Source organism: Pteropus alecto, unplaced genomic scaffold (genome assembly GCF_000325575.1).
Source record: "Pteropus alecto unplaced genomic scaffold, ASM32557v1 scaffold71, whole genome shotgun sequence".
NCBI lineage: Eukaryota > Metazoa > Chordata > Mammalia > Chiroptera > Pteropodidae > Pteropus > Pteropus alecto.
This window is the reverse complement of record NW_006433024.1, coordinates 17,940,561-17,952,021: the sequence shown is the minus strand read 5'-3', so window position 1 is coordinate 17,952,021 and position 11,461 is coordinate 17,940,561. Positions and strand designations below refer to the sequence as shown.

At 54.7% G+C, this 11,461-nt stretch overlaps 1 protein-coding gene across 6 annotated transcripts in view; it reads right to left on the bottom strand.

Moving 5' to 3' along the window:
• The window catches only part of CD82 (CD82 molecule), a 51,204-nt gene that overhangs the window by 29,414 nt on the left and 10,329 nt on the right, over positions 1–11,461 (bottom strand). For 3 of the 6 annotated variants that reach the window (XM_006908056.3, XM_025044168.1, XM_015586329.2), the window contains one exon: positions 585–654. The exons of 2 other annotated variants lie outside the window; for them this stretch is intronic. The gene's annotated coding sequence lies outside the window, so the exon portion shown is untranslated. Of the gene's footprint in view, positions 1–584; positions 655–1,106; positions 1,165–11,461 lie in introns of all 6 variants that reach the window. One more of the 6 variants, XM_006908057.3, reaches the window with a different exon arrangement.

Sequence of the window (11,461 nt, the reverse complement as noted above, 5' to 3'; positions counted from 1 at the left end):
TGGACAGAGGAGGGGAGGGACTCCCACAGAGAACCCCAGGACTTTAGAATGCTCAGCCTCCCGAAGGGAGGCCGAGATCCACTGCCCGAGTCAGCGGAGACTCTATTTTCCAGCCTCTTCTGTCCTCACGCGAAGGTGAGCACCTTCACGTAGGGCGAGCACCCCGAGCCAATCACGCGAAGGTGAGCGTCCTCACGCGAAGGTGAGCACCCTCACGTAGGGCGAGCACCCCGAGCCAGCTCTGAATGCCAGAACCTGCTGCCCAGCCTCTCTCGCCTTCCCCAGAGACCTTGGGACTGGGAGAAGTTGGTGTCTTCAAGAGAACCCCCTCTCCATGTTGGCCCCCTGTGAATTTGCACCTATAGAGAAGGTTTGGTTTGTCCCTCAGCTGCGGGTGGGGAAGGAGGCTTCTGGCCTGACCCTGGAACCTGGATGGCCCCCCACGGCCTCGGGGAAGCTGAGTGGTGCCACCAAATTGCGCCTCTAGACCCAGAGTCAGAAGGTGCGAGCCGAGACCCAGCACAGGTGACTGGTGCGAGCTGAGACCCAGCACAGGTGACTGCCCCCCGCCCCCACCTCCTCACCTGTCCAATGACAGGACCAGAGCAACTTTTGCTGGAGTGGTTCCTCAGAATATGAGTCCTAGGAGACGTGCTGTTAGGAACAGAAAATTTTGCTGTCACCAAGTGTGTGGAGCACCGATTCTCCCTGAGTCACTGCACGTTAGGCTATTAAGGACTCGGACTCCGAACCCAGCAATAAACGCTGCTGACTGAAAACCACTGTTCACTTAAGAGCCCTCAACGCTGCGTGGAACACGTTAGGAAATGCCAAACCAAGGCTCTTGAGATCCCTGGGGACTGGCGCTCCAGAGTTCCACGTGCTGCGGGGTGCAGGGAAGGGGCAGAGATGGCCCTTCAACCAGCCCACCAGCCAGCTCTGACCCAACACCTAAGAGCCGGGGCTCCCTCTTTTTCATCCCCACTCATCCCACAGCCCAATCCGGCACCTCTCCCGGCTCCGTGCCTCACCTCCCACCTGGACTAGTACAGCTCCCTAGCTGGTCACAGGTTCCACCCCTGCCCTCGCCAACCCGTTATCCATACCAGAGGAAGGGCTTTGAAAACTGCAAAACCAGACCTTGACACTCTCCCGTCTCCAACCCTGCAATGATAATGCAGCCACTATAAAACTAGTGCTCTTCTGTGGCTGGAGGGGGCCCTGCCTCCTCTGCCCTGTCTTGTCCTGTCCCTCTTCTGTCCTCAGCACCTCCCTCCTTTCTGTACACACATTCCCCAGATCACAAGACCATTCTTTCCTGTCCTTCCAGTAAAGCAGGCTCTTGCCCACCTCAGCGCCTTTGACTGGCCTTCTTCTAAGAGCACTCCTCCCCCAAAGTCCTGGGCTGGCTCCTTCCCTCCCGTAGCTCCAGTTCCCTCCTCCCAGACGCCTTCCCCGAGCACCTGACCTACACAGAGGGCCTCACCTCCAGCTGCACGTTAGAGTCAAAACATGTCAATGCTCAGCCAACCGCCCCCCGCTCACCAAGGCATCAGAATCTTTAGGGGGGCTCCCCCAGTGACTCTTAGGAGCAGCAGCTTTGACACCTGAGCCTGTCACATGCCTCATTCACGGGAGTTATCTTATTGGTTCGCTAGTGTGTCTGGAGCCCCCATTAGAATATGGATCCTTAAGGGGAAGAGCTGTGTCTGTCTCATTCACCCTGTATCTCAGAGCCTAGAACAGTGCCTAGTATGTAGTAACTACTTGATATGTATTTGCAGGAAGCAGGAAAGGAGGGGGTAGGTGGAGTCTGGGAAGGTAAGGAAAGGGTTCTTACAGAAGATAAGACAAACCAACTTTGATCCTGCAACTGGAGGTTTCTGGTCCTTAGAAATGACAGCGCTAGCTTGGGGGGATACCCATCTCCCTTGGGTCAGAAAGGCCAATGGAAGCTGTGAACAGTCTCCCCAAGAAAGATGCACACAGCTGTGCAGGCACATGCTGTCATCTGGTAAGGGCGGAGGTCACTAACCCCTGGAAGAACCCAGAGGTTCTTACTTCTCCCATCCCCCATCTGTTTAGAGTAGTGGACCCCATCATTACTGCTCACTGGAATTACCCCAAGAGCTCTCAAACTTGCTGGTGCCTCAGCCCCCGTCCCAGAGATGCTGATTTAATTAGTCCGGGGTACAGCCTGGGCATCAGGGTTTTTTAAATCTCTCCCGGGAATTTTAATGTGTGAAATCCACTGCCGTAGGCTCCGTTCCCCAGCATGGCCTGGTCCCTCTGCTGGAAGTGGGGTGCAGGCAGACCTGGGGTCCCTGGTGCAGCATGGCCTGGCCAGGGAAAATCTCACACAAAGCTTCCAGCACCTCTGCTCCATCATTGACTTCCTGGAGGCACAGTCCCCCTGAGTCATGAACCCCAGAGCAATGTCCGCTGTACAGAAGACCTTTGAGATTGGCGCATTTTTCAAAGTAGCTAGAGAGAGCAACAGCCTGCTGGTCACGCAGCAAGATCGGGGCCGGGCGTGTTGTAGAGTTCTTGGAGATTCTGGGTCCAGAGCTCTTTTCTCTCCACCCGCTGCCCTGTCCCAGCCCACTGGGCCTTCAGCGTAGGGAGGTATTAGAACTGAACTCAGAGTTACCCAGTGACCCTTGGTTCCCTCCCCTGGATCATATCAGCCACATAACCTTGGGAGACACTGCAGAGCTGCCTCCTTATCAGTGAATGGGGATATTCAACCCGCCCGCCCCACATGGTGTGAAAATGACATGCAATCAAGCTGGTGCCAAGGAGGCTTAGTCCATGCTGGCACCCTGGCCCAGCCCTCCCACTCTCCCTGCTTGAAATGCCAAATCTGCCACATCTTACCAGTCATGCGGCCCTGGGCAATCACTTTACCACTGTGCCTCAGCTTTCCAACCTATAAAATGGACTTAATAATGGGTTATGGTGAGGCTTACGTGAGTTAGTATCTATAAAGTGCCTGGCACCCAGTAAATGTCAAATAAATGCTACCAATTACAATAATGACTATCAGGAAGTTGTTGGTTTCCTGACCAACAGTCCAAAGCCCTCTGGGGGACCTGATCCAGCCTCCAGATGTAAGGACTAGTCTGGAGGCCTCTGTGCCAGAGGGTGACCACAGCTGCTCTGAGGCAAGAAGGTAGGGGTTAAGTTAAACAGAGCTGGGCTGAGCTGCCAAAGAAAGGAGGGCCTCTGCCCTTTACATGGGCGGGACCTCCGTCTCCCAGGCTCTGGGCTGTGCCTAAGGGCCTGCCTGAGGCCTGGAGGTCCAGCCAGTCTGGTGAGTTGGACAACTGATCCCGTGGGAGCTCAGTCGGCCTGCTTGGGCAGAACGCAGAGTGAGAGAGCCTGGCCTGGCTGCTCTGCTCTGGAAGCCTGCCTGCCCCCGGGCATTCCACCTGCAAGCCAGTTCTTGGCCACCCGGCTCTCCAGTCCTCTGGACTTTGTCCTGATCGCCCATGAAAAGAGCCTGGTCACAGGTGGCTGTGTTTGTTTTCACATGTGACAGGAGATATATTTCCTGAAACCCTGGCTGACTCCAGGGGCTGGGTTTTAGACTTCCTCACTAGCTTATTTTTCAGTCTCTGGTCTTACTTTTTTATTGTTGTTAACACAGAAAAGAAAAACAAAAGTAAAAAGCTGTTACTCTGGACAACAGGAAAACAGTGAGGCTCTAGGCACGATTAGAATCTCAAGGTTCCTTCGAGACCTAGGTTTGAATCTCAGCTCTGCTTCCTACTAGCTGTGTTGTGACCTACAGCAAGGAAGTTAGTGAACCTCTCTGAGCCCAGCATCTTATTTCTAACACAGGGACACTAGCAGGACCCCTGTCTCACAGGATTGTGGGAGGACAGAGATAAGGTACATAAAGAGTTTTGGGGATTCTGTCAGTTGCTCACAATACAGCGAGAAAATCCCACCATCACGACTTGGAAGAAACATATCCAGATTGGACCCTCACAGAAATCAGAGGATTTCAGAGACCCAAGGCCTCTTTTTTGTCTTACAGATGTGGAACCCAAGGCCTGATGAAGACTAGCTCCTGCCATACGATTCCATGAGCTGGTATGACAGGCTCCCATTCTCCTGAGGACTTAACACCTGGGAGCTGGGACTGACCCCTGGCATGTAGGGGAAGGGGCCAGAGGTACCAGAGGAACGCAGGCAGCAGCCACCCCTGGCAAGACTGTGGCAGAAGAGAGACAGCACCTTATAGTTTGTATCATGTCATTCCCACTGTCCTTCATTTAATCTAACACCCCACCCTTGAGGTATTATTACCACCATTTAACAGATGAAGAGACTGAGACTCAGAGGTTCAGTGGCGTGCCTAAGGCCACACGAGAAAGTGGCTAAGCCCTGATTAAAATTCAGATATGACTTGAGACCAGAGCTCCTTCCTCCTTACCAATTGCCTAAGGGAATGATGTGGGTGGTGGAGCCTGGCCGCCCCATCCTTCTGCATCTCTGTTTGCCTGCCTGACTCCCCATCCTCCCTCAGCTCTGAGGCCTGACTCTTATTTTCTTGTCAGGAAGGAAAAGACCAGCCTTGCCAAACTTGGCCATAGTGTTCCTCTGGTGTGGCTGATGAGGATGACAGATGTGGCCCTTCCCAGCAGGCTTTGATCTAAAACCCAAGCAATGAGACTGGAGGCCTTCAGCATGAAGAAGGGGGCCATTCTGATGGAGGATGCAGTGTGGGGAAGAGCAGACACCTGGAGCCTTCCAGCCGCCTCACCTGGCCCCCATGTAGCCAAAGACTCAAGTTGAGGTGGAGCCATAGCCTCTGGTCTCTCCTCCATGGCTCCCTTTCTCCATGGTTTTTGGCCCTCTTAGCAAGCTGCTTGAGCCCCATGCAGACCCTGCTCCCTCCCAACACTGAGGTCTAAGGCTCACACTAAGATTCACAGTACCAGAAAGGCCTTTGACAACACCTACTTCAGTCCCTATTTCTCAGATAAAGAGAGGACCATGAAGCCCCATCCTTCTAGGAAAAGTGTGTTTAGTGTACATGGTGGGGGCAGGGAGGGGATTGGTTAGAGCCATCAGTGTTTCCCAACCTGTTTCACATCATGGTATACACAGAGAAGTATACATATTTGTCAGCGTACTGGGGTGGAGAGACAAGACTGAGCCTGGTCTGAGGTGACCAGCCCAGGGCTCTGTCCCCAAGGGCTAAGGAGATATTTCAACACATCTGTAACCCATTTGGGCACATTGGCTGGGAAGCCCTAAGTTAGAGGGTTATTTAGGAAGATAAGAGGCTGTCCAGAGGTCCCAGATTCCAGGGGCCCTAACGAGAGGACCCAGATGCCTAGATGGGCTCTCAAGAGTCAGCCACCTTCCAAAGACCCTTCCCCACCCCCACAGCAGGAGGCACAATGAACCAGATCATAGTATGGACTTTGAATTGAGAGACCTAATTCTAATTTCATTTCTTAGAGCCATGTGACCTTTGGCAAGTTGCCTACACACTCTGAGCCTCATCTGTAAAACAGGGATATCAAAGCTTGTCCAGGAAGATGGCAGAATCGACTTGCCAAACCCCAGGCTGTGAGCATGGCAGAGACAGAAGACTCTGGGAAGAGGTCACGTTAGGCAGAGTCCCCTCTTCACATGGCAGGAGAAAGGTATGCATAAGGCTGTCCCTTGAGATGCAAGACACGCACAGGTTCCTACGAACTGCCCCAGAAAGGTTACCATCACCCAAGGACTTGAAACAAAAGTCGAGCAGAGGGAAGACTGATGAATGAGACAAATGCATGCGAAAGCACTCCCATGGGAGTGGTGTTTCACTCATCATGTCTCATTCAATCCCATACCACCCTGCCCGGCAGACAGCATCATCCTCGTTTTATAAGCAGGATCTGTGGGGCTCGAGAAGGTGGTGGCACTTGTCCTGGTCACACCGAGGACAGTGGCCCAGCTGAGCTTTGCACTCCAGACCCTCTGATTCTCGAGCCAAAGTTCCTCCCTACTTTGTAATACTGCTTCCCACCGTGGAAGGCCTGAGGGGCTGCCATCCCGGGGAGCTCCCCGGTGGCTGTCCTCTGCCCACAGTTTCTGACCGGAGTCATTGCCCATTGCAGTTCATTGAATCTCCACTCTGGGTGGGTCCCAGGCTGGACACAGGAAATGGATCCACGAAACCCATCTCTGCCCCCAGGAAGTGCTCAGTCTGGAGGATCACAGACATAGTCATAAAGCAGCACGGTGATTCCACCCAGCCTCCAGCTCTCCCTTTAAGGGACACGATGGGCTCTTTAGAACATAGTGTCCAGTATTTAACAATAAAAGCTAACATTTTCACTATTACTACTTGCCAGAGATTGTGCTAAGCGCTTCGTGTGGTTCAGGTTATCCTTGTAATTACCTTATGAAATAAGCAATGCTTTTAACCCCATTTTACAGTTGAAGTCGCTAAGACTCAAGGCCCAAGGCCCGAGTTTACAGCTAATGGAGCTCGGAGTTGAAATCCAACAGTTTAACCTAAAGCTCCTAGGCTTTATGATCATGCTATGCTGACTGTAGAAACAAAGTTATAAATGATAGGTAACTAAAATAACCTCACCAAGCCCCAGCCTACATTGAGTTTCACTGCCCAGCCTCCAAACCCAACCAACTGAAGACATTCTGTGGCTGCACTAGGCACCGGGGACATGCCTGCACACCATCCCAGAGACTGGCCAAATGGGGGCAGGTGGCTAACAAAGGATTAACATCTGGGCCAGAGCTGGGGTTCTTGAGAGACTGAGGCTGGGTACCAGGTGCGGGCCCTCAGCAGGATGATTAGGAAGGAGGGGGAGGCTAATCAGAGACCCCACGTGGCAGTAGGCAGGCTCTTTAGTCATGACATACCCGCCCCAGGCACTGGCTCAGGAAGGAAGAGATGGGACTGCTGAGATGCCACCTCCTCCAGGCAACCTTCCCAGAACACTCTCCTGCACAGACTCTCACAGAGCACCATCTGGCAGCCCTAATCATCTTGGCGCGAGTAGTTAGGGTGGGCATCGGATGGAGATGGGTTCTAACCCTGGCTCTGTCCACCTTAATTGTCCCTTAAACTTTCTGAGCCTCAGTTCCTGCATCTGTAAAATGGGCTAATACTTCCTCCCTCCCTAGGCTCAAGAGTCACTTAGGCTTTAGGGACATTTGATGGAGAGAAAGAGAGAGTGGGCAGTGACTGAGACACAGTCAAGTGCTGCGCACACAGATACGAGACTTCCGTCTTCATGGGTCCTTGGGTGAAAACACAGAAAAGAGAAGGGTGACTCTGACTCTAAAGGTGGATGGGAGGCAGTCTTCCTGGCTGAGGCCCAGGTGGGGACAGGGCAGGGCAGGGTTCTCTGGGTGTCACACTCTGTCCTTCCATTCTCCCCCCCCCCCGCCGCCCCCTTACCTGTCTCTTGCTTTCTGTATATGTTTCTGTCTCTGTCGATGGCTTCCTCTGAGTTCCCCTCTGCCTCGTTTCTCAGTTTCTAAGACCATCTCTCATGTCTGTCCCTCACACATCCTGAGATGCTCCGAATATCCAGAGCATCCAGGGCAACCTCACGCAGCATACAGGCCCTGGCTCCAGCCTAGCCTGGCTTCCTCATGGTGGGCACCTGGCACCAGGGAGGAGTGGCCCAAAGGAATCCATTTCCACAGTCTACTGCAGGGTTCCAGGCCCTCTGAGGCTGAGATGAAGGGCTGAACCTTCCGTGTGGTGCGTAGAGCCCAAATCCCCGTTCCCAGGCAAGGAGGTAGCCATTTAACCAGACACCTGGCAGCTGGGGCAGGAAAGAGGTAACAGGAGACCAGCACAACCTGTCAGAGAGGCCCGGGCCTCTCTGGTCCTCTGGGATTGCCAAGGAGCTGAGCCTGGGCAGCTACGGCCCGCTCAGCCTGGACTTAGCCAGTGGCTTCAGGCCCCAGCACCTGTTAGACCCTCCAGAGATGCTCTGGCTTCAGAGGGAGCCTAGTGGTGGTTGTGGGGTTGGGGGTGCACGGTGTTGGTGGGGGCTAAAAAGAGAGAGAGAAAGGATGGGTTGGAGAGAGTGAGAGAAGCAGAAACAAAGAGATCAGGAAAAAGAGACAGAGAATGACAGAAAGAGAGGGACAGACAGACAGATCCCAGGCGAAGGAAGCCTCCTGTGCATCCAGGGCCCTCTCGGGTTTCCATGGAAAACTCCCAGGGGAGCCTAAGGCAAAACCGGCCCAGGAATGCAGCCCTGCTGACCCAGGCAGGATCCCACCCTGGCAGCCAGCCCAGACCCACCTCCCAGACCACCCCAAACACGTATCTTCACCCTTGTCTGTAGCCAAGAGAAGTGGAGGGCCCAGGGCCTTCTGGCGCCCCACCCCCACCAGCCATGAGCAATGGTTCAGCCCCTCCCCGCCTGGCCTCCCCCAGTTTCTGCTGGGCACTGGGAGGGGCCTCAGACAGAATCCCTCACTGAGATTCCTGAGAAGGCTGGGTCTTTAACTCAGAAGGGCTCTGGACTCACCTGCAGGCCCCTCGGGGAGCTGAAGCAGGGAGAGGGACCTGCCCTCAGCCAGCAGCAGTGAAGTCAAAAGGAATACCCAGGTCACAAACAGCCCCACGGGTCCCCCTCAACGGGAGCCCTCAGAGCCCTGGGGAGGAAAGAAGAAAGGAACCACGCCCAGCCGGTCTCCCTTGTCATCACTCCCCTTCCCTAAACCTCAGCTTCCCTTTCTGTACAATGGGAACTGTCCCTACGCCAGGCCCTAAAGCAGGGCGGAAACCCAGGACCCCTGCCCTGGAGACCCTGGAGTCTCTGCCACCCTCACCTCCTCTCAACCCGCTTCCCACGCTGGAGGGAGGGGCATGACCCGGAAAGGCAACATTTAGCCAAGATCGTGAGCACTGCTGAGAGATGGGGAATGGGGGTGACTGGAGAGGCCTGGACAAGTCCCCTTCCCGCTCTGGGATAACAGTTCATTCCTACCTTACGGGGAGTTGTGAGGTTTGAGGAAAATGCTCTAGCACAATAAAGGGAAGCGTCGTGATTACCATCGCCGTGAGAGGTTCCCCGCCACGGTGAGTTGGGAGGAGTGGGGTGTATGGACAGACAGAAGACAGAAACGGAAAGGAGAAGCGTCGTGATTACCATCGCCGTGAGAGGTTCCCGGCCACGGTGAGTTGGGAGGAGTGGGGTGTACGGACAGACAGACAGAAGACAGAAACGGGAAGGCAAGGTGCTTGGTGCTATAGGAAGGAGTCTGGCATGGGGTCCTGGGGGCCAGGCATCGGGTTTCAAGAGTTTTCAGCATGGGCACTGGTGGCGACACCACCCTGGTCTGAGAGTCAGGCAGAGCGTCAGGCCTGGTCCCGAGGCTGCACGGGATAAAGCAGCTCAGAGAAAGGCTCCTTCCCTATGGGGTGGGCCCAACATGCCGGACCTAGAGCCAAGAGCACAATAGCCTGGCGAACCTCTGGGTGTCCAGAGGGAAAGGGGACTGTTTGCTTTGCAGTAGGAAAATGGATATGTAAATGAATCCCTACTGGCAAAACTCCAGGCTCCTGGGAAGGGACACTCGGGGATTTGGGTCACCTGGATTCCCACCCCTTCTCATCCAGCTATACCAGGAAGCCCTGCGTGATCCTGAGAACACAGGAGATATACAGATCCCCTTCCACAGATCTGGAATCCGAGGCTCAGAGAGGTACTGGGCCCGAGGTCACAGCTTGGAACTGGCACAGCAAGCTTGGAGCTGATTCTGTCCCTCTGCCCAATCCTAGCTAGAGCAGACAGAGTTCAGGCCTTAGACCAAGGCCCAGCCAGAGGCCCGATTCAAGGGGAATGGGCGGGTGGAGGTGGGAGGGGAGGGATCGGCATTTCCTGAGCGCCTGGAACCTACCAGATGTCAACAGTAGTTGTTTTGCACACTTTATCTCATATTTTTAGGAGAAGGAAGCCAGAAGTCCCAGAAGATAAGTGACTTGCTCAGGGTTACAAAGTATAAGAGTCACAGGTCTGAGGCCATTGCTCATGGCTGGTGGAGGGATCAGCTTTCTCCAGCCCATGCAGACCCAGGGCTCTGAGCCCTGCTAGCCTGACAGACCCCAAGGGGGTCCCGGACCCACAGCAGCCACAGCCCCTGCTCTCATGGCCTCACTGGGGAGTTAACCAACCTGATTAGCCAGTTCATTCATTGGACAGACCTGAGACAGTTGAGTTGGCTTGGCCAGAGCACCAAGGCTTCCCTGAAGGAAGATGGTGGCTGGAGCTGGGCTTAGAAGAATGAGGAAGACTCAGTCAGGTCAGGAGGCAGGGGAGGAGGCAGGGGAGGAGGCAAGGGCACTCAGGCGAAACCACAGGGCCTGGGCTCCAAGGCCTGAGAGCCTGGAAAATCCTGTACTATGCATTTGGAAGGCAAGCGCAGTACCCAGGGAGAGCCAGGGGTTCAGGTGAGAGTGGGGAGCTGGGCTGGACCCCTCTTCCCCCCACCACTCAGGTCTCAAATGCCCAGGCCTGGGCAGCAGCAGGTAGCAGGGACAGCCTGGGCCACCTGATCTTCCCGGTTCCTGGCCCCGAGTGAGGACTTCCGGCCAGCCTCTCCTGGAGATTTGAGTCCCTCGCTTCCAAGACCCCGCCCCCAGCCCAACCGAGGCTGAGAACAACGAGAAGCCCAGAGTTCTTCCTCCTTACTTGGGAGGCAGGGTGGGGTGAGAGAACAGGCTCAGGGTGGGAAGCAAAGACCACACAGATTCAAGTCCTGGCTCCAGCACCTCCTTAGCTGTAGGACCCTGGGCATCTCACTCAAAGCCTCTGTCATTATCTATAAAATGGGCTCGGTAATAATACCCTCGCTGCCTATTTCACAAGGTGCTGGGAGGCTTGCAGGACTAAGTATGTGAGAAAACGTCCACTGCTAAAAGCTATAAAGCATAAGGCATCATTATGAGAAATAGGACTCGGACGCCTCAAGCAGGGGAATGACTTGCCCAAGGTCACACAGCCCAGTGGCAGCAGGGCTCGATCTGAACTGGGTCTCCTGATGGCTAGGCCAGGGCCCTCCCACTGCAAGACCCTAAATCCCAGGGGAGCCTTGCCCCCTTTGCATGGGTGGTGAGTGGGGGGCCCAGGCCACCATCCCCACATCCCAGCTCCTTCTGTCCAGAACCCGTTGCCACTCCAGACCAGGGGACCCAGCCTTGGAGTTTGAGATTGAAAGTCGAGCTCTGCCCCTTTCAGCTGTGACCTTGTACAAGTTATTTCCGCTCCAGGACCCTTAGTTTCCTCATCTATAAAAGGGGGCTGATGATAACCTCTACTTGGGGTAGGGGGCTGGTGGGAAGATGACCTGACATTATGGCTGCAAAGTGCCCAGGACAGCGCCTGGCACACATTAGATGCTCAACAGATGAGGGTTCTCTCCTCTCCCTCTGCTGTGCCTGCCAGGCAGCTCCCAAGTTCAGCAG